Source organism: Poromitra crassiceps (genome assembly GCF_964638095.1).
Source record: "Poromitra crassiceps genome assembly, chromosome: 14".
Classification (NCBI taxonomy): Eukaryota; Metazoa; Chordata; class Actinopteri; order Beryciformes; family Melamphaidae; genus Poromitra; species Poromitra crassiceps.
In genome coordinates, this window is record NC_139633.1 from 162,501 (window position 1) to 186,786 (window position 24,286).

Genomic DNA, 24,286 nt, shown 5'->3' on the forward strand with positions numbered 1-24,286 from the left:
ACAAAACATTGACTTTGTTCTATTTCTTCCTCTGTGTTTTCACACTGTGATTATAAGTTGGGAAACCTTCATTGTCAGTAAAATGAGGCGGTGAATCAGCATCATGTCACATGTGTCCAGTTGAGACTTACTGGCATCGAAGAAAATGTCTGTGTGTGTGTGTGTGTGCGTGCGTGCGTGTGTGTGTGTGTGCATGTGCATGTGCGTGCGTGCGTACGTGCATGGGTGCGAGAGAGAGAGAGTGTGTGGTGGGTGTAAGAGAGAGAGAGAGAGAGAGTGTGGGTGGGTGTAAGAGAGAGAGAGAGTGTAGATTCATGACTCTTAACTGGTATATCCTGTGTGTATACCTCCTGTGCTTTTGATCTTTTTGATTTTCTAAATTCTCTTCTCAGTTTCAGAGGTATTGCAATGAAGCAAGTTGAATTCTTTCATTCATGTCCTGAAAATGTGGAGAAGCTATCTCACCCTGCTGATAGCCAGCCTGTCATGGGGAAGCCTGTATGACCTGTGCCAAATATTAACTGCTTTAACTTTTCATCTTTTTATTATAGCTTTCAACTTTGCCACTGGAGGTGTTTACTTGTTACTGTATTTGTCTTATCTGCTGCACCTCGTTGTCCTAATTGGGGTCAGGTGTGTTGAGTAAGGGTCAAACTCATTAAGATCAATTAATTTTTGAGTGTCTTAGAATACTGATGGGACATTGCAATAAGATTAGTCATCCGCAGTGATGCCCATGTAACTATTGTGTAGAATCCAACAAACCCTTGATGTTTTGTGGTGTTATGTATGTTGACGCTAATTGCTAATTGATTTCGGTGCTTGTTAATGTGTGCTTGTGGGAGGGGCCTAGGTTATATATAGAGGGTATGCACGTGACGTCACAGAGGCACAAGTCACTGCGGGGCCAATGCAGTAATCAGCCTAGATCAGTGGTACACAATCTTGCCCTACTCAGGAGCCACATTGACAAAACAAATTATTTGCAAGAGCCACAATTCAAAAAAATTCCCCCTCGTCCCTTTATCTTTTTTATCTTTTTATTTATTTATTTTAAGTAGGACTTAAAAGAGCCACAACTACCCATAAAGGAGCCACATGTGGCTGTAGAGCCTCGGGTTGAGCATCACTGGTGATAGCGCCATATTATTATTCCCATGATGTCACAAGCATTTTCCAACTAATATGGCGCTACAATACAATACAATGTTTGTGTTACGTGATTGTAAGTTAAGTTAAGTTATCCTTTATTTATCCCCATGGGGAAATTCATCCTCTGCATTTGACCCATCCTCTACTAGGAACCTTCCTAGAACTATAGGAGCAGTGGGCAGCCGCAGTGGGCAGCCGCAGTGCAGCGCCCGGGGACCAACTCCAGTTCTTTTGCCAGTGCCTTGGTCAGGGGCACTGACAGGAGTATTAACACTAACGTATACGTAGGTCTTTAGGTGGGGGGACAAAACCGGAGCACCCGGAGAAAACTGACACGGGGAGAACATGCAAACTCCACACAGAAAGGAACTGGGACGGACCGGGGTTCGAACCCGGGACCTTCTTGCTGTGAGGAAACAATGCTAACCACTGAGCCACCGTGCCATCATCATCTGTTAATTGATGACAATCACCTGTTACTTTCCTACCAAGATGGCCATGTGGTGATGTAACAGAATACTATCAATTGGTAGGAAAATGCTTGTGACATCATGGGAATACTATACAGCCTAGCTCCTAGTGTTAGAGATAGACTGCCTTACTCCATAAGTGTGTACTAGGACTGCTGGCCCACTGGGGCTCAAGTTAACAGGGTTTAGCCTACATGTGTGTTTAGGTTCTAGCCTCGTTTTTTCATCTGTTTTTGCAACTTCTCAACGTGAAAAAACACCTGGTTCTCCACATTAAAACTCCTGTGGTTGAATTCTGAATCAGTCTTGTTATCAGCTGTGATCCACTCGCCATCCTAACAGTCTATGAGATAGGAATTTGAATAGTGGAATAGATAGGGACTGAAACATCACTCAGCTGAAAACGTTTAAAAAAAACATTGCTTGTCCAAAAGTCAAAGGCCCAAGTGAAATGTGCATGCTTACAGCCACTAGATGGCAGCAATTCTCCATATTTTCTTCAGACACTCTCTCTCTCTATCTCTCTCTCTCTCTCTGTGCACAAGCCATAGTAGATTACTAAATCCCTTAAAGGGATAGTTCGGTTTGTTTGAAGTTGGGTCCTATCAGCTAGTCACATACACTAACGTAATTAGGTACAGTGTTCTGGACGCTGAGCGCAGTGTCTAACGAGATCCGGCACCCAGAGGAGCAGCCTCGCACAGCCTCACCAGCTTTTTCTCTCTCAGTACTGGGGGTCAACAACTAAAACGTAATTAAGCCTCCTAAAACACCTAAAACAACGCCCACCTAAACAAATCGATATCTGTGTACATGCACGCTCTATTTTGACAATTTTCAGCGCTTTACTTTTCCGCAAAACAGCAGTTTCATTCGGCACTGCTTTTTCTCCCAGCCGTACAACCACCGTATTCCTCCGCTAAAGCCAGCACAGAGCACAGAGCCGCGGTTTACAAAACAGGAAGAAGAGAGATAAAACACTGACTTACTTTAGAGACAACAAGTCACCTGGCCTCTCTGGTCTGGGTCGTTTTCCACAATTTATCCTGGGAATGGTGAATAAGGTTTGCAGCCAGGGCACCCAGGCATTTAGACAGCAGGCGCATCTCTCTGCCTGTTCACTCTCTGCAAAAGTTCCTCTTCTGTATTCTCTCTGGTTCATAATTGTATCTTGTCACCAAGGTGAATGGCATATCATCCTCGCTATCAAAATCACTCATATTTTCGTCCGTGTATTCTATTTGTTGTGTCTTCAAACCGGGAGAAATAAAATAGCCTACCCCCAAATAACTGCGGAGTAATCCAGTGCTGCGGCTCTGACCTGGCTTTTAGCGGAGGAACACGGTAGTTGTACGGTTTGGAGAAAAAGCAGTGCCGAATGAAACTGCTGTTTTGCGGAAAAGTAAAGCGCTGAAAATTGTCAAAATAGAGCGTGCATGTACACGGATATCGATTTGTTTAGGTGGGCGTTGTTTTAGGTGGCTAAATTACAGTTATAGTTTTAGTTGTTGACCCCCAGTACTGAGAGAGAAAAAGCTGGTGAGGCTGCGCGAGGCTGCTCCTCTGGGTGCCGGATCTCGTTAGACACTGCGCTCAGCGTCCAGAACACTGTACCTAATTACGTTAGTGTATGTGACTAGCTGATAGGACCCAACTTCAAACAAACCGAACTATCCCTTTAACTGGAAAGTCCCCAACTTTCATGAAGACAGGCCTGAAAATGACACACCAAAATAATATGGTTGCTATTTTCTATGCTAATAGGCTCATTTCACAGCAACTGTTTTGAGGTGGCAAAGGCAGGAAGTAAAGCAGCTGTAAATACCATTAATTGTTCTTCCATTCTGTTTAGGCGTTCCAGTGCCAGGTGCACTCATTAATGCTAATGATTACACCTGCGTTACTTCCTGCTTTACCACCTCAAAAGGTTGCTGTGAAATGAGCCTATTAGCATAGAAAACAGCAACCCGGGTGGGTGGAGCCATCCAACCAGGGTTAACCCTTTCATACCTCAAATCAACCTGGGAATAACCCTGGTTTGACCCTTGCTGTGAAATGGGTATAAAAAGTGTTACTGATACCAACACAAGCTTAAACACAGCAGAAATGTGAAGTTTTTATTCTCTGTTGGAGGGGTTGGGGGGTTGGGGGGGGGGGGGGTGGGCTTAATCAGCTGCTATTTCAGACTAGTATGTCAAATACAGCCAAATCCTGGCTCAAAGTAGATGACGAAACAACAGAAAATGAGTATTTGGCAATCTCCAGGCGCAAGTCCAAATGGCCATGTGGAGACTCCAAAGGGCCACAGATCCAGATCCCAGCCCCAGGCCCAGGTTAGACCTCTCCCCCAGGACAGAACTCTCCCCCAGGCCGTGGACGTCTCCCCCAGGCCAGACCTCTCCCCCAGGCCCCAGACCAGGTCTCAGCCCCAGGTCAGACCTCTCCCCCAGGCCCCAGGTCAGATCTCCCCCCCCCCCAGGCCGTGGACGTATCCCCCAGGTCAGACCACCTCCCCCAGGCCCCGGCCCTGGTCCTTTCCCCCTCCCCGTCCCTCTCGAGTCTCCACCTCCAGCAGCATCTCTCCGCTGTGAGCTGTCAGTCACCTCTGCCTCCAGCTCTCTGCCTCAGCTTGCCCATCGCATCCTCTCAGGCAGCAAAACCAATTAGTGCCTCTGACAGGCTGCCACAAAAGCCTCTGCCCAAAGTTACAAACTCTCTTTTTGTTTTGCTCTCCCCATGTGACCACAAAACAATGTCTCGCCAGGACCCCTGTCAGCTCAGGTCAAGAGGAGAGGAGATATTCCAACACGCAGCCGAGTTTCTCTACTGCAGCGCCTCTGGGACGTGGAAATTAAATTGTCTGCCCTTGTTAGCGCTTTTTAAAATGCTATTTGTATTCCCTTGTGTTTGTTTAATTTGCTGTCCCCCCTGAGGCATTTTGACATTTACTGACTTGTTCTTTTTAGGCCTTAAAGTGATGCATTTTTCACCAGCTTTCTAAATAGAAAGCTCATAAAAAATGTCTCTTGTGAATCTGCTTGTTTGCTTTCAGCAGCAGAAATGTCATTTATTGTTCTCTGATGACTCATTAGAAGTCATAGAAGGGGCTATTGTGTGTTTGTGCATTTGGCTAACTGAACAAGATGAATGATTGTCTCCATTGGACAAAAGCAACACAGTCGGTAACAAGAGAACAGCCACCTGTAACATCTCCATCTGAATCTAACATCTCCATCTGAATTGTTCCATCAAATCACAAGTTCATCATTGTTGGAGAAACCGGTCATTAAAGCCGCTCCATATCGGCGCGTTGTCGAAACCTTTCAATTACAGAAGAAGGCTGAGGGGAGACCTGAGGTTTGTTCACCTCCATCAACAACTTTGTCTCCTCTCCCCCTCCTCCAGGGCCTGTTTGACTGCCCCCCCCCCCCCTCCAGGGCTCTCTGTTTGACTGCCCCCCCCAGGGCTCTCTGTTTGACTGCCCCCCCCCCCTCCAGGGCTCTCTGTTTGACTGCCCCCCCCCCCCCCCTCCAGGGCTCTCTGTTTGACTGCCCCCCCTCCAGGGCTCTCTGTTTGACTGCCCCCCCCCCAGGGCTCTCTGTTTGACTGCCCCCCCCCCAGGGCTCTCTGTTTGACTGCCCCCCCCCCCCCTCCAGGGCTCTCTGTTTGACTGCCCCCCCCTCCAGGGCTCTCTGTTTGACTGCCCCCCCCCCCCTCCAGGGCTCTCTGTTTGACTGCCCCCCCCCCCCCCCTCCAGGGCTCTCTGTTTGACTGCCCCCCCCAGGGCTCTCTGTTTGACTGCCCCACCCCCTCCAGGGCATGTTTGACTGCCCCCCCCCTCCAGGGCTCTCTGTTTGACTGCCCCCCCGTCCAGGGCCTGTTTTGACTGCCCCCCTCGTCCAGGGCTCTCTGTTAGACTGGCCCCCCTCCAGGGCTCTCTGTTTGACTGGCAGGTCAAGTGAGCAGCTTAAGGAGAAGATGGATGGTCAATGCTGTTTCTGGGGGCAGAGATAAGGAGGAGTGGCGGTGTCTGCAAATGACAGTTGACTTCAGCTTGGGCGATGTGTATGAATGGTTATAAAGGTGAAAACAGGTTCATAGTTTATAGCTAGGGATGGAGCGATAACCGCTATGTAGCGTTGTAGTCGAGAGACCACCAGAGTCAATAGCAAGACTTTGAGGGGGGCGAGGCCGAGACCAGACCAATGTGAGTCCATTTGCAACATCATTTAATCAGAGTGATGGCTCAACATTTACACGATTTCTCTGCTGAGATGAAGTGGATAAAGTCTCTGCACACCCAAGTGTGTGACAGGTGCGTCGTCGGGGGAAGATACAGGCAGTAGAACAGAAAACTCTCGCACCACTGTCTCCCTTCTCTGGAGAAATATAGAAAAAATATAGAAAAACACAACAAGCAAAAAAGAAACAAGTGTTGTCAACATCATAAAGTGATCTAAAAAAGGTGAATAAAAAAGGGGCACTATGGAAGCATTAATTTGTCCGTGACCATCAGAGACCATCAAAATGTGGTCTTTAAGACCGGTCTTGAGAGTACTACAACACTGGTATGAGTATTGTATATATCATGGTAAATAAAAAAGACAATAGCAGCAATAATAACAACCAATTTTGACTGGCCAACTGAACACATTCTGTTGTATTCTATTTCTGAATAACAAACTGCTGTTTCTCTCTCTCTCTGTTCTGGACTCTTGATTTGTTCTGACTTGACTTGCTGCTAGACTTGAGACTGACTTGGGACTCGAGCCAGTTGACTTGGTTACACCTGTGTAATGAGAGATATTGGTAGCGTAGTACTCAAGACTACACATGACTATTATACCGTATCATGGTATAATAACCTATTTTGACTGGCCAGCGAACACGTTCTGTTGTTCTATTTCTGAAAAATACACTGCTGTTTCAAGCAATCATATATATCACTGCAGTCCAGGTTGATTTCTAACCCAATCAGCGTGCACCACCTTGTGGCACAAATACATTACTACTGTAACTAAGTGAGGTTCAAATTTTTCCAATGTAATTTACATTACTGAAAGAGCACAACACTTTTGATTGGTGGTTAGAGGCTGAACAGCAATATAGTAGCCGTGCGTCACAATTGGGACTTGACTTGGATTCTGGTGACTTGGGACTAGGTTTTGACTTGTACTTTAATGACTTGAAATGAAGGTCTCAGTCTGGACTTGAGTTCTTGTGTTTGTGTAAATGACTTACAGGTGGAAAGTGATGAGATTTGTTCCACCGGACAAAGTTTAGTTTCTCTAAAGCAATGTGCCTTATACTGTAGTCTGGCTGCATGGAAACAGGCTGCTGGTATAAGCTCTGCTCTGAGAATATATATATATATATATATATATATATATATATATATATATATATATATATATATATATGTGTGTGTGTGTGTGTGTGTGTGTGTGTGTGTGTGTGTGTGTGTGCACTTTTGTGTATGTTTGTGTAACAGTGTGTGTGTTCATGAGTGTGTTAGATGCAGGCAGATCTTCAGCCTGGCCCTGGCTAATAGCTGCAGGTCATTGTCTCTGTTCTCTGCCTCCACAGTGGCTTATACTGTAGATGAGCTTCATGAGAGAAATCCATGTGATTCCACAGAGACTCAGCAACACCAACTATTACTCCCGACTAATCAGGCCATTCAGTGACTAATATCCCCACAAGAGGACGATCTCTCCCCGGTGATTAATGGGATGCTGCTCTTTTAACTTTTAAACCCAGAGGAAGAAAATATAACCACCGCGAAGAGGAAGAGAGAACCAGAGATCAATTTATCTCCAGCAATTACACTGATCCATTTGCACTTTTAATGATGCAGCCTGTCATGCCTGTATAAGTTTAGTTCAGTTTATTTCCACCATATAAAACATTGATGCGGGACACGGGAACTGATAATAAAATAACTCTTTATTTTGCGCTGAAGTCCAAAAGTTACGACAATCATGTATTAAATACCCTGCTGGTCCACCCAGCCGGTGCGAAGCAATAATCGCGTAAGTGTAATTTGGAAAATCCTGGAGCGAAAAGTGTAAGATTAAGCACAGGTTATTTTTATGGTTTATTATGGTAATTCACGTTGAAAAAATTAGAAAAACATCGTCGTGGCACCCAGAAATTCAAATACTCCTTAAACGTCTGCTGGGGTCCACCGGCACGCCCATTGACTCCCATTAAAACCGCCTTTTTGAGACCTCCAGGAAATTCTTACAAAATTAATGTATTTAATTTTTTTCAGCGGGCATCCTGTACCAAATACCTTGAAATTTGACCTTAATATCTAACCTTCGGGTTGATTGAACATTTGGTTGAGTTACAAGGCTTCAATTCCATTGCATAGTTTTCCCATTGACTTCAATGTTAATTTTGCAAAAAAAAAAAAAAAAAAAATCGACTCCCAGCCACTTTCCCCAAAAATAATTATTTTTCTGATCTTACACCTCTCAGTTCGACTCAAGACATCAAATTTGTAGTTTCTATTGTGTTTGCCCCCCCCCGCTATTTCCCCAGCACATCACACAGCACAGCACAGCAACCAATTACATGGAGATTTACATGAAAAGTACCCTGCAGTTATCAATCATGGAAAAATGGTCATATGACCTGGGAACGCGGATTTTCCGGTGCAAACTAATTATTTGAAGCTTGGCCCTTATTTGATTCCATAGGATGAAGCTCATTTGCGTTTCTTGTGAAAATAGCTGGAAGTCGAAAATGGGCAGTTTCATGTTTTTTTTTGTAAAACTTACCTTAGTTGAAACTACATCGTATCTCCGCGCCCGTTCGTTATAGAGACTCATGACGAGCATTTTCGGAATCGGCATCAAAAAGTGACTCTAGATGTGTAATCTTGTCGCGATCATTGCCGTTCTAAGAGGTTTCAATGACTTCCGCGTTGAGACAGGCAAAAGCTGCGAGGCGCAGCGGGCCACAGTAACATCCGATGCCCACGAAGGAGCGCCTTGGGCGGCGGAGGCGGTCAGAGCGTCATCCATGGAGGCCAGTTCTGTGCTCCCTCACTCATGGCCTAAATGGTGTCGCTCAAGCGTGTGTTTTGAGCAGGATGTTCAACTACGCATATGAGGTGGGAGGAATGGAATCAGGAACGGATATGGATCGATAAAAAATAAGAAAATACTTACTTATAAATATAAAAAACAAGTACTAATATCAAGATCCATGAAAGTTAAAAAAATGCAAATTTGCAATTCTCAAAAGATGGAAGCTGGGATAAAGTAATTCCTCCGCCAAAAATGTCATCAATCCATAGCTATGATAATCCCACCACAGCGCCACCAGGTGGCATTCATGGGAAGGGAAAAAAATAATATTTTGTGTTTTCTACTGAAAATTTTATTGTACAGAAAATACAGTAAACTGGCATTTGAGGGGTTAAAATTCAGTGAGCATGAAATGTTGATATGAGGTATGAGAGATGAAGTTACCAATGGATAAGAATCAATAAAAAATAAAAAAATAATTAATTAAGACTATCAAAAATAAGAATTAATATCAAGGTCCATGTACATGGACCAGCAGACGTTTAAGGGTTAGCGGGTTAGCAGGGTACAAGGGTTAAAACTTCTCTAGTCAAAGTCTGATTAACCATCTCATTCACTAATCCATTGTTCCTTTCCATTAATCTCTCTCTCCTCTGCAGCCATTCATAAATATGCACGCCCCCTTTATCCCTGTCCAATCAATGTCTCCCACGCTTTCCCTCTCTTCGGCTGCTGGCCAATCACCTAAATGAAGTTCCATATCAGTCTTCTCTTATCCTGCAAAGTTGTAACTCACCTTGTGTGTCACCCATAGCTGCTGAAATCCTGCTGTAGCAGTCGATTCGCCCCACCTCCTCCCCTGAACACCACCAATGTCATGGCTCCAATATAACTCCCTATGGGGGGTTCTCTATCCTATAAATCTCTGATGCCCTCCTCACGTCTCAGAGGAGCGTCATCATACCATGGAGTCATTCGCCAAATCTAAGTGTTGTTTGTTTCATCATTAAAGTGTATTGTACTTTCCTTCTAGTCTCTCATTATTGAAGTACAGTTGTGTAAAAGTAGAAGTACTGATTCAACTTATTTACTCAAGTAATAAAGTAACATACACTCTGAAATGTAATCATGAAAGTAAAAAGTATTTCTACCGGCTGTTTCTGTGCAAAGCTAACTGACCCTCCAGACATTTTAAGATAACTAGAATTTGGGCACACTCAATTCTAGGATGGGGACCGAACACACGGACACACAGCTCTCCAATTATAGCAGTAGGATTGGCTACAGGTGGTGTATGCTGATGAAACACAGTCACTGAAGAACTAAATTTAGGAAATGAAAATAAATAAACTGACAGTCCTTCAAGTCAGTTCTGGTGGAGCACAAAGTCCTTCAACAGGGAGTGGACTTGGATCAGGCGATGTCTCTTGGCCTCCAGAAAGACCCTGAGTGCCTCGGGATCCGCCCTCTCCTCCAGCTGTGCCTGGTCACCAGGGCCTATCCCGAGTTCAGAGAAAGATTGTGCGTGCTACGAACTTTAGCAGCACCCACCTAGGAGCTAACATGGCTAACTTTTGTAGCCTGCTGCTGGCATGTATTCACTTTCAGTCATATAGATCAGTGGTTCTCAAATGGGGGTCTGGGGAACCCCAGGGGTCCTTGACGGCTTTCTAGGGGTTCCCCAGCCAAAAGGGGGGTAATTTGTTTTAGCTACAATTCCATTCATAAGTAACACAATGACTATTTTGGTCATGGGTTTTATACACTTTCTGTAATAAAACATCTAAAAGCATCAATCTTATTATCATATGTGGGGACCGTGGCACAAAATCCTATCAAATGGGGGTCCGTGGACTAATCTTTTTCAGTTTAGGGGTCCTTCATGTGAAAAAATTTGAGAACCACTGATATAGATAGATAGATAGATAGATAGATAGATAGATAGATAAGACAGATAGATTAGATAGATAGAGAGATAGATAAGATAGAAAGATAGATAGAAAGATAGATAGATAGATAGATAGATAGATAGATAGATAGATAGATAGATAGATAGATAGATAAGATAGACAGGCAGCTTAAAGCTTAAAGTTCATTATGCATAATTAAACTGTGCTAATGCCTGCGCTCTGTTATTGTAATTCATCTTGCGTTGGCACACAGAGTCTGGAGCTGATTCATTACAGGTAATTAACGAGGGGATCAGCACAATCAGCCGAGCAATACATCTCCCCAGACCCCAACATTTATATTACACACACGCACACACACACACATGCACACGCACACGCACACACACACACAGGTGCGCGCGCGCGCGCGCACACACACGCACACACGCACACGCACACACACACACACACACACAGTATATAACACAGCAAAGTAATAATAATCTGCCTTCCAGAATGGGTGCAAATAGCCATTACGCTGTTGAGTAGGGTTGGGGGTTATTTGTCAGAATATTGCACTTGCGATTTAAACTTACAGATGTGTCTTGTGATATACTTGTTTTTGGCCTTGTTTGTTGTTCTCTCTCAGGACACATTCATTTTGTTGTAGAGCTGTACAATCACAATAAAAAGCAATTGCCATTCTGAATTTTCTGATTCTCAGCTCACTCCAGCCTCTTCATGGCACATTCGAGAGGCTTGCAACTTCAGAAAACCTTCAAGATGACACAATTTTCGTTTTTGCGGTTTGTTTGATTTGAGTTTGAATTCTAAGGTAAATTTCATCACTGAATTATTAGTCGGGATATATAAATGCACCTGCTGGTGTCCTAATTATACATTTTCCTCTAGATTTTTTCTGCACCTGCAACCTTAAAGTTCAAACTTCGCCTATGTTCCGTGGTACATACTGTAGAGTGCTGGAATTTCCTCTGTAGTATTATTATTTTGCTGTTCCTTTACCTCAGTGGAAGTACTTAGTGATGTCAAATGTGCTTTAAATGTAAAAAGCACCTAATTTAAAATGGAAAGTTGAATGTTGTGTTGTAATTTTAAAACTAGGGATCGAGCACACGAGAGAGAGAGCCAAGCTGGCCCTGCAGCTCGCATTCGCAGCTCGACCGCTGCGTGGCCTTGCCCACAGCTCGGCTGCTGTGTGGCCAATGAGACAAGCATCACTGATGATGTCAGATTTATGACATCACTGATGATGTCACAGTGGGATTTATGACATCACTGATGATGTCACAGTGGGATTTATGACATCACTAATTATGTCACAGTGGAATTTATGACATTTTGGATGATGTCATCTTCTGTTTGAGACACAGCATATAAGTCAGTGTGGTACAGTGACACATCTGAAGGAATGGCTGTTCAAGCAGAGCATGGTGACACACAGCTCTATGATGCCATCTGGGCAGGAGACCTGGACACACTGAGGAGCCTGCTGCAGGAAGACCACTTCAGAAGGCTGATCAATGAGAAGTGTATTTATGGGTCGATCCCTCTGGTGGACGCAGCCTCGCGGGGTCATGCTGCCTGTGTGGACTACCTGATCACACAGGGAGCACATGTAGACCTAGCTACTCTGCCGTGTCCTACTGTCACCTGGACTGTGTCCGGATCCTCCTGGAAGCCGGGGCCGACCCTAACAGAATCATACACGGCTCACACAGCCCTCTCTACAGCAGTGCTAAACGCAACAACCTGGACTGCTTCTGCCTGCTGCTCCAGGCCGCTGGCGTTCTGACCCGTGACGTGGCTTCTCGCCTGCTGGATAAGGTGCTGCATAACAGGTGCCAGGTGGCCTTTGTCCAGCTGCTCCTGGACCACGGCGCCGACCCGGCCCTGGTGACCACAGAGCAGGCACAGCTGGAGGAGAGGGCGGATCCTGAGGCTCTCAGGGTGTTTCTGGAGGCCAAGAGATCTCCTCTCAGTCTGGCCCACACGTGTGTCGGATCCGGATCCGCCAAGTGCTGGGCACACATCACCTGACCCAAGTCCACTCCCTCCCACTAACACAAGTGATGAAGGACTTCGTGCTCCACCAAAACTGACTTGAAGGACTGTCAGTTTATTTATTTTCATTTATAGATTTAGTTAATCAGTGACTCTGTTTCAAACTATTTCAGGAGCAGAGATTATATACCATCAGCATACATCACCTGTAGCCAATCCTACTACTTGGAGAGCATTAATCGGAATGTGTCCGTGTGTGCTCGGTTCATCGTCTCCAGAGTCCCCACCCAAGAAATTCTGTTTATCGACGTGAGGTTCAGTTAGCTTTGCACAGAAACAGCCGGGAGAAATACTTATTTTTATTTTTATACTTGATTACATTTCAGAGCCTGTAATTTTTTACTTTTACTTGATTACGTTGAATCGGTACTTCTTTCATCGTCTTTATTTAGACAAGTAACAGTACTTCTACTTAAGTAAACAATGTGTGTACTTTTCCCATCTCTGATATTAACATACATCTCAAGACGTTTCAGCTACAAAGGCTAAAAAGCCTCGTTCTCAAGCCCACACAAATGACAACGCAGTATTACCTTTTCTCCCAACTTTTCTGTTGAATCTCTGCTTGTAAATAGCTACACTATCTTATTTGTCTCTGTTGTGACAATTATTACTGAAATCAAATGCATGTCACTGTTACAGTGTTACAGATGAAGAGAGGAGCGGAAACAAGGAGAGAAGAGGGCAGCACGGTGGCTCAGTGGGTTAGCACTGTCGCCTCGCAGCAAGAAGGTTGTAGGCTCGAATCTCCACCCCGGTCCTTTCTGGGTGGAGTTTGCCTGTTCTCCCCGTTTGCGTGTGTTTGCTCCCACAGTCCAAAGATATGCTGCATTTGTGTAGTATCACAATGTATTATAGTCTTGTAAAGTGTCTAGTTTATTATGATATATGTTGTGTGTAGATATGATGTAATAATAATAATAATACATAAGTTTTATATAGCGCTTTTCTGGGGAACTCAAAGACGCTTTACAATACATAGAAAAGTAATACAGTAAACAAAACTAAATAACAAGAACGAATACAGATACAAAACAAATACAAATCAATAGATTGCAGAGATGGAATGGTGGTTAGAGGTAGAAGTCAGATATTGTAGGCTGTTTTGAAGAGGTGGGATTTGAGTTGGGTTTTGAAGGAGGTGAGTGAGTCGGAGTTTCTGATGTTGAGGGGCAGAGAGTTCCAGAGGGTTGGGGCAGCGATGGCAAAGGCTCTGTCCCCCGTGGTGCGGCCATGTAGTAATTTAAGTTATCCTTTATTTATCCCCATGGGGAAATCCATTCTCTGCATTTGACCCATCCTCTACTAGGAGCCTTCCTAGAACTATATGAGCAGTGGGCAGCAGCAGTGCAGCGCCCGGGGACCAACTCCAGTTCTTTTGCCAGTGCCTTGGGGCACTGACACCTAACATACATGTCTTTTGGTGGTGGGACGAAACCGGAGCACCCGGAGGAAATCCACACTGACACGGGGAGAACATGCAAACTCCACACAGAAAGGACCTGGGACAGACCAGGGTTCGAACCCGGGACCTTCTTGCTGTGAGGCAACAGTGCTAACCACTGAGCCACCGTGCCATAATCACCTGTTAATTGATTACAATCACTTGTTATTTTGCCAGTGCCTTGGTCAGGGCACTGACAGGAGTAGTAACCCTAACATACATGTCTTTTGGTGGTGGAAGGGGTTCGAACTCGGGACCTTCTTGCTGCGAGGCAACAGTGCTAACCACTGAGCCACTGTGCCACATATGACTGTGATGATGCTATAAAGCCCAACTTCCATGATTGGAAGTTGGAAACCCTCATTAGTGTTTTGCTTGCACCTGCCTTTTCGACACAAAATGGCCCCCGTGAAAAGGGTCTATAATGGGGCTCGCAGTGGGGAGGGGGTGGAGCTTAAACACAGGGTAAAATGCCAGCTGGATCAGTAGCGTCCTCTTGTAGCCAATATTATGAATGAGTCACAGTTGTAAAGCAACCAATATGGCGGAAAACAATGTGCAATCAGTGATTGTGCATTGCATTCTGGGATTGTTTCCCGAGCCCAAATGGGTTGGTTTTAGGCTTGGTGGAGCCTGGTCTGTGCTGCACTTCTAGTTTTGTTTGAGATGAGTTATTCCGTTGTCATATTACAGTATACACATAGGCAGTGTCTGTGCATGTGTATATGTCTCTGTGAATGTGTACAACTATGTATGTGTGTATACAGCATGTGTGTGCATTCATGTGTGTGCATTCATGTGCGTGCGTGCGTGCATGCGTGTGTGTGTGTGTATGTGTGTGTGTGTACGTGCACAGACACCAGTTTGTTCAGTCAGGGGTTTGTACCGTGTTTCATCCCTGTTCTCTCAAAGGAAGTGAGGCGTGTGAGGGGGATACAAAACACGCCGCCGCCGCGAGGCCCCCGAGACGCTTGTGACTGACGTGCCGAGCCCAGCCCGGCGCTCAAACGCTTCCTCTCGTCCGACGATCGGCCGCCAAATCGATTGATCAAATCGATGACTCGGTTCTGAGAGCCTCCAGACGATCCTTCAGAGCCTAAATCTCGCCCCGCCAAACCCGACTCCAGCTCCTAATTGGCTCGAGCTGGAACTTTTGTAGAAATGATCAAACCTATCAACCGCGACGCATCGGCTATATTTCCCCGGGGCTTAAAAAACTCCTGTCCAATATGCCAAGTTAACCGCCATTGACGTGGGAAAATAACTACCATTTACTATGTACATATCTGCTTTAATTCGTTCCTAATTGCAACACAGCAGTCTATGCTCGAAAATACTGAAATTATGAGTTTCATGTCCCGACAGCTTAGATTAATTTGCAGTCAGGGCAGCAAAGTGACACAATCTGCCTGTCTCTGCAGCTGGAGTATAGACACGCTTAGGCAAGTGGAAAGTGCCGATTTAATTCTCTCTCTAATTGCGAATGTGGGTCTTTAATATTTTGAGATTTGTTATCCGAGATCTGCTGCAAAACCCAAAAGGTGTCCCTTAAATGTGGTTATACGCTTTGTGGCGGTGTCAGCCCTTCTCAAAGTGCTCGTCTATCCAGGGAGGATTATTTTGCGGAGCACATGCTCGGCTTCAGCAATGCTTCACACTCATTCACTGACTGACATTGTTGGGGGTAACTCATTACAAAAGTAACACATTACATGTAATGTATTACTTTTAGCAGTAACTCAGTAATATAACTTATTACTTATAGGATTTCAGTAATATTATAACAGTTACTTTGACAAGTAACTCAAGTTACAAATTGAGTTACTTTTTTTCTTATCAAAGCACATATTTTAAAAAGATACAATTGTTTCCTAATCAAACTGTGTGTTTTTATGCAAATAACCACTATAGATGACAATAACAAAGGAAAACAATAACATTTAGAATTTTGGATTGTTTACACTGACTTCAATCAAGACGGTTGAAATTATTTTTCGGGATGGTTCCGGGGTGGCGGCGATGTCATTCTGCTGCTGCTGTTATTTTGGTGAAAGTAATGCAAAAGTAGTGTAATACGTAACGAGTTACTCTACACAGACAGTAATATTGTAAAGTAACTTATTACTTTCAAATGAAAGTAACTAGTAATATGTAGTATATTACATTTTGAAAGTAACTTGCCCAACACTGCTGACTGACGTGCATTCATACAGTAGGGAGCTGCCAGTTAAACTTCAGTCTACTGTCAGACTACGGTCTGACTGCCTGGAAGCACACCATATGCCGAAGCAACGCGCAACCTAAGCTCAACCTACGCTGAACCCACAAGTTTAATTTAGGCGTCCTTGTTAACAGGCGAGGCCGTTCACACCACCCGCGCGCGTGTCACGCTGAAGCCACGGTCACGCCTTGCTCAAGCGATCGTTCAGGATTCAGTCCTATTTTCCTAGCGTGGCGCGTGAAGCTTGAAGCTGCCAGGCATGAAGTCAATGGGAGTTGTGGTGGGCGGGTTCAAGGTGCGCCGAGGAGGCGCTGAGAGGAAAAGAGAAGGCTTCTTGTGTGAACGGTGAGGCATCAGCTCAGCTTGTGCCTGCCTCAAGCTTCAGCTCTGCTACTTTCGGCGTGCTGCTAAGCGTCAGTTCAGCTTGAGTTCTGCCTATGTTCTGCCTATGTTCTGCCTATGGTGTGAACAAAGCCATTGGCTCTATGTTCTGCCTATGGTGTGAACAAAGCCATTGGCTCTATGTTCTGCCTATGGTGTGAACAAAGTCATTGGCTCTGACCATTTCAGTCAGAGCGGAAAGGGATTTCCCTTCCACTCCCTGTGTGTCGCTCTCAAATGCCTCCACCGCTGTGAAACAACAACAACAACAACAACACCAATGTTGATGTTGCTACACGCTGAAAATGGCAAGTTTTGATGAAGATTTGGATTGTGCAATAAAGCAGACTATAACCTGATGGGTGGATGAGTTTGCCTTTAATGCTGGCGAGTAGGGCTCAATTCCCAGCAGTACCAACCTTCAGCTGAAGATGTACAGTATGTTGTCCTGCTGTTGTCACAGAATCCAGTGCTTGTTGGAAGAAGAACGTCATTTTCACATGATTTGTGTCCAGAGCAGGTAAATCTGTTTCAGACTAGATCACACCCATTTTCAAACCCATCTTCATTTTGATGCCAACTGCACCGATAAAGTTAAGTTAAGTTAAGTTATCCTTTAGAACTCAAGCTGAACTGACGCTTAGCCCATGACGGCACGGTGGCTCAGTGGTTAACACTGTTGCCTCACAGCAAGAAGGTCCCAGGTTGGAACCCCAGTCCGTCCCAGGTCCTTTCTGTATGGAGTTTGCATGTTCTCCCCGTGTCCGTGTGGGTTTTCTCCGGGTGCTCCGGTTTCCTCCCACCATCAAAGAAAGACATGTATGTTAGGGTTAATACTCCTGTTATCCTGGCAGAGCCACATGTAATGTAAAGGGCAAGCCGACTTAATATAAGTCTGGTGTGCAATAACTGCAATTGTCACGTAATGTATACTTACTCTACTTATTTTGCTTACTTTTTACTTTTTACTTTATACGTACTCTACTTATTTTGCTTATTTTTGCTTACTATCGTATTTTACTACTGTTTATTTTATGCTATGTTGTGTTCCGAGTGCGAGCTACTGTAACCTGTCCCAATTTCCCCCCGGGGATCATTAAAGTCTTTCTGATTCTGATTCTGATTCTTTATTTATCCCCATGTATGGGGAAATTCACCCTCTGCATTTGACCCATCCTCTACTAGGAACCTTCCTAGAATTAGGAGCAGGGGGCAGCCACAGTGCAGCGCCCGGGGACCAACTCCAGTAGTTCTTTAGCCAGTGTCTTGGACAGGAGTCTTAACCCTAACATACATGTCTTTAGGTGGTGGGAGGAAACCGGAGCACCCGGAGAGAAAACCCACACGAACACGGGGAGAAGAACATGCAAACTCCACGCAGAAAGGACCTGGGACCTTCTTGCTGTGAGGCAACAGTACTAACCACTGAGCCACCATGCTGCCAAAGTTTCGTGACTGTCGCACCAAACACCAGGCAAAGTACTTAAAATGGCTCCTGCGGTATCTCCCTCTGCAATAGGTAGCCTATCTGACCTTGATGACACACACACAGACTCACAAGGTGAGAACATAGCAGCCACACACTGTCGTGTCTCGTAATAAAATGTGGAGTTGAATTTAAAGTGCTTCAATTAGAGACAATTAAGTAGCTGCAGCAGGGTTTGTACGCCTAAAGGAGCACATTCACCTTCATAATATTATTAAATTAAACTGAAATTATTAGCATTTTAAATGCTTATTTGACTTCTAAACATTTAATTAGTTGACTTTCATGCGCTCGATTCCAAACTTCATTCAGCAATTATCATTAGGCCAATTATGTCCTCCCGCACATTACTGGAACGCTTGGGGCGTGTGTGTGTGTGTGTGTGTGTGCATGTGTGTGTGTGTGTGTGTGTGTGTGTGTGGTGAGTAGACATGGACACACTCGGGCGAGTGGCTTTTCTTGATATGCGTGTCGGACAGATAGAAACATAATGAGGACATTAGCAGTCATTGTGGGTGGGAACGTTTCATTGAAATTCAGCAGCAGCCAGCAGGGGGAGTCGGAGAGAGGAAAAGGAGCAAAAGTTGGGGTCTTGGCCGCCCGGTGAGGTTGACAAATCAAAAGTCTGATGGTGACGCCGCTGTTTACACCGAGTCAATGGATAGAAGATTACCCATGAGCCTCTGGGACCCGGGTCGTGGATTTGACAAAGTAGCAGGCTCTCAGCCGGCGGGCTGCAGGGAGCGCGCCTGACAGACTGCATGCAGAGTGCGAAACAAGTTGACACTTGACACTTTCAAAAGGGTTAGCATTATGGTTGATGAGTCCTGGGTGTATGTTAGGGCTGGGTATATCGCCACTGATTTCACGATTCGATACGATATACTACAAGGTCCCAATTGGATTGGATTTCCGATATTTCAGTTACAATACCAATTTTGATTGGATATGAGATTCTCAAAGAACTAATGCTGTAAATTGTACAAGGAACCCTCTAACCTGCTGGTGCATTATTAAAAATATGAATGTTTACAGATGTTTACGAGATCTCGTTGCGCTAAGAACCAAACCACACAAGTCTAACGTGGTAAAAGCTTCAAGCATCCACGGGAAAAGGCATTATATTAAAATAACGATATTTCCTTCAAATGAATATCCATTCGATATTGATTTTTTTTAAACCCGCCCCTAATGGAACCCTCTTCCAGTCTCGGTCCAGGAGGCAGATACCCTCTCCACATTTAAGACTGAAAACGTTCCTCGTTGATAAAGCTTATTCACCACGCCCACTTGACCCATTGTATCACAACTTCCTGTTCAAAAAACGCCGGCTGTTTTACCTGCTCAAAACTAGTCTGACTCACCTGGTCTAAACCTAGTTTGACTGCCATATGAGTCAAACTAAGTTTATGAGTCACAGGAAGTGTAAATACAATCGGAACTTCTGAATGTGTTTACACTTCCTGTTAGTTTCTCAAGCTCTCTTCTACATAAGGTGGTTAGGGGGAGGGCTGCAGCTCACCAGCCCTAGTTATGCTGCTGTGGACTCAGACGGCCGGTGCGTGTCTTTTCCATGACACACTGAGCCCTATCTGTTCACATTCATGTCCCATTCAGGCATGTTTCTGACTTGGCTTCTTCTCTGAGTCTTCGTGTCTCTCTCATCCCTGTAGGCCACGGGCTATGGACGCGGATGCAGGATGGATCCTCCAATGATCTCTATCCTGATACCAGTGGGAAGAGACCTGCAGCTACTATACTCTACTACATATTATTAGTCCTGTTTTAATTACATCCAAAGGTAAAGCATCAGCTTGCTGCAGGCACTGATCTCACACTGAGACGAGGTGCAAAGGTTAAAAAGCCTTTATTTTCTAGGGCATGATCAAGTTAAAAAGATCACCGCTGACCGGTTTCAGCCTCGCAGGGCCTTCTTCAGGGCGTGTAGGAAAGATCAGGAGTGAAGAACAGTGATTTCCGATATAAACAATTATTAGTGTCCAGGCGAGAGCAGTGAAACAAGATGACATTAGCATATTCTCAATAAGTCACACGAAGAGAGATATCAAACAATATAACCAATCAGGCTTAAAGAGACAAAACAACATCACAAAAAAGGTCTAAAATCAATTTCCTCATTGAGGCCAGGATATACACAAGCATTTAGCTTGAAAATCCAGTAGGTTTCTCTCTGTAGTAGTTTGTTAAGGCAGTCACCACCCCTATTAGGCCGCTCCAGCAGCTCTATACCTTCTACTTTTAGCAGGCTCTCATTATCATTGTGACAAGTGTGGAAAATAGCGTGCCATTACACCTGGTCTCAGTGTGAGATCAGTGCCATTACACCTGGTCTCAGTGTGAGATCAGTGCCTGAAGCAAGCGGATGCTTTACGTTTGGATATAATTTTGTACTTCAAGAGCACCTCACATTCCTGGAGCCGACCAGTGAGCACTCGGTAATTGTCTTCTGTTTTAATTAACAGTTGCTACGTTACTACTGTTGCAACAGTGCATTACTATTACTACTTATGTTTTTACTTATTATTATGTGTATTACGTTATGTGTATCATTGTTATTACTGCCTCTACTGTGCATCTCTCTCTGTGTCTCTCTCGCTGTGTGTGTGTGTGTCTGTGTCTCTCTCTCTTTCAACCCAACCGCTCACTCATGGCAGATGAGCCAGGTCTGCTCAAGGTTTTCTGTATCGTCCTCCTACTTTTCAAAACTGATTTTCGACCCAAATTTAAGTTCCTGCCTTTTCTCTCTCCGCAGACAAGTAAAGAAATGGCTTCTCGCCATAATGAAAAGACCGCTGGCTCCGACGGATGAGAGAAAACAAACCAAATGACACTCAAACAAATGTATTCAAATTAATTAATTAGATCTCATCATGGCTACAGGTGCCATCATCTCTCAGCAAAGCATGAATTTATCTCTCCCTAATTAGGTTGACGGTCGAATTTGAGCGTTTTACACTCTTCATCAAGGTGAAATCATTTTGGTGTGAAAAGCCTGCTATTTCTGCTGAATATGAATATGCGAAATGTGTGGCCAGCTCTGTTTCATCTTCTCCGGCTCATAGAAGAAGACAGCAGGCTGACGGTGAAGGGATAAATAATCACCCCAGGCAAAATATACAGAATTTGTGCGCGCATGGCATGCATACTGTAGGTAAACAATGCCTGTTTGCCTTTAGCCGCTATGCATAACCAATGAATTCCTCTCCAAATAAGCCAACAAACTTTATTTTGCTCTCTTGGGGGGGAAATTCAGTTGATGCAGCAGAATTGGATCATCTTTGCTGAGTGTGACTTTCAAAGTCCAGAGTCTACTTTTCAAACTTAACCTCTTCACCGATAGAAACCCAGCAGCCCTCTACTTCTGATCTGCAATGCTTTTATGTTCATATCAAGCTGTCTTTTACCACTCTCACACCAACGAGCAGGGTTGGACCAGGTTACTTGACAATTCACATATTAAAACCCGCGGTCACAACCCAAGAGAGATGCATGATCATTGGCATAGGCTATAGCATAACAAACAGCAACCCGGCTGGTGCCATCCACACTGAAATGAGCCCTTGTCTGACCCCCTGGTCCAACCCACCTCGAGGTGGGTCGCCAACCCGGGTCAGGCAACCTAGGTTAAAGGAGAATTTCGGTTTTTCCAGTAGTCTTTACCCGGGAGACAGGACAGACGCGCGAGAGATATGAGCGCAGGAGCTGAGCTTCCGTACACAGGCCAGCCGGCAGGAAAGTCTCGCGGGACTTGACGAGAGTTGGTGACACAGACCACGAATGAGGAAATTAAATCCCTGGTAAAGACTACTGGAAATAGCCCGGGGGTGATTAGCAGTCTGATGTTTCTTTAGGGATCATATAATGACGATATGGGTAGAACACGGGAAGAAAACTGTCTATTTACATGGAGTAACAGCACGCTGCCATGTGGCCCAGACGGAGCGCATTCAAGGACTGGCTTGGAGTACTATTTAGATCACAACAACGCCTACGACGCTCCAAATCACACCGGAGAACACTGGGTGAGTCGTCAGATAATAATTCATGTGAGGAGAGGGCTCCAGGTTAAAAAAAACGAAATTCTCCTTTAACCCCTTCATACCCCCAAAATCAACCTGGGAATAACCCTGGTTGGAGCTGTGGTGTGAAAGGGGTCCCGTGGAGTTCTGTATAGACCGTCATTGGATTATTGATTGTATGTATTCTATGTATTTAGTAGTAATTTCCGTCCTCCACAGCACAACGCTGATGAAGGCTTGAGCTGAAACGTTTGTTGTGCTTCTGTCCCAGCAGGTGATTCATTACATTTTTGAAAGGATATTTTGGAGTGCTGGCCTGCTTCTTCTTCTTTACTCTTCGTGATTGCCTTGGCCCTGCTGCACCCAAGTGGAACTTTTATTGTGAGTGTGCTCGCATTCGGTGAGTTTGGAGTTCTGAGTGGGGCCTGGAATAAAACTCCGGAGAAATGTGAAGCTCCCCGCTGTCAGGTGAAGAGAAGAGGCTGGCAACTGCACATGTATGGGAGGAAGCATGTGCGTGTCTACGGGCTCTCCCCAGATCGGCAGAGGGGGTGGGGCAGCGACCGGGGCAGCAGGGGGAATTGGCCAAGTACAATATGGGTGAGAAAATGGGGGGGAAATCAGAAAATAATAATACTAATGATAATAATACTAATAATACTACTACTACTACTACTACTACTACTACTAATAATAATAATAATTATAAAAACTCGAGAGAAAGAAACATGTCACAAAACCAAACTGCTGAAAGGCTGTATGTGAAATCAGATCTCTCTCATGTTCATGTTCAGTGTTGGACCGTGAATGAACAAGAAAAGAAAAGACAAGATGCCCCCCAGCAAAAACAAATTGCTTTCTTCCCTGGGTGCATCCAAAGGGATTTCCCCCTTCCCCTCGCCTTTCAGGTGGAACTGAGTTGATTATTTAGTTGTGAGTGAAGTGAAGCAAAGAACAAACAAGAATCCTGCTGGATTCTGCCCTTTGCCTTGATGGAAAGGCAAATGCTTTGGAAAGGAATCCATACATACAGTACATAGGCATCAACTATTGATATTTGTGCATTTAAGCATATAGGCTGGTGAAAAGCATCCTGATAAGGTGGTCTCACATTCTGTTTCACTCCACGTATCAGTCTGGACTCAGACCAGAATCCCCCCAGGGCAGACTTACTAAAAACCCAAAGAAAAACCTGAAATGAAGAACATTCTATATTCTACAAACTATTCCAAACATGCTGTAAAAAAATCTAACCAATTTTAGTGAAACATTGGCATATACTGCAAGCAGATGAAAAAATAAAACACATCTATACAAATCCTCCAAAAGTAGTTTTTCAACTGGGGATGTAATTCACGGGAAGAAATTGGTTCAGAGTATGAGCCTCCAACATCACATCACATCACATCACATCACATCACATTCAGAGTATGTGCCTCCAACATCACATCTACTCAAACCATGCTTGCTCCACTACATGATGGAAACTACAAATGTGGGGGGCCTGTGCACAATTTAACAGCACAATGAAATGCCAATGGTTCAATCACCCTTGGCATAGAGAAGGTGACTATGTTTAAGCACACTTGCACCTTCTGGCTTCAATGTTGAATTTGATCTCCGCCCATTCCTGTCATTTAAAAGATGAATCTCTTTGGGTATTTTCTTTCTCATTGGGAAAACTCTGTTTATTGTTTAGGCTGTATTTTAGATGCTGGGGCCCCAAAAGTGTATATTTTGTATTGAGAGGCCATATTGATGATTGTTGTGGTGATGGTTTATTGGCCTGAGGTGTAATGCTAACTTGATGTCTGAATTTTCTGTGGCTCCTGATTGGAGAACCACTCCACCTGCTGACTGTTGATTGCACACAGGTGTCTGTGAAGCCTACATGTATGTACGTTGCTCTGACAGTTTGACTCTGCATCCTGAAGAAGGCAGTAGCCGAAACCAGAGCCGTATATATATAGAAGAGTCGCGACATCTCCATTCACTCCAATGGACCAGTTTTTTTACTCTCAAGAGTTCCCGGAAGTAAGGTTCTGGATTAAGCAGCGCTGTCGAGTTGCAGCAAAATGGGC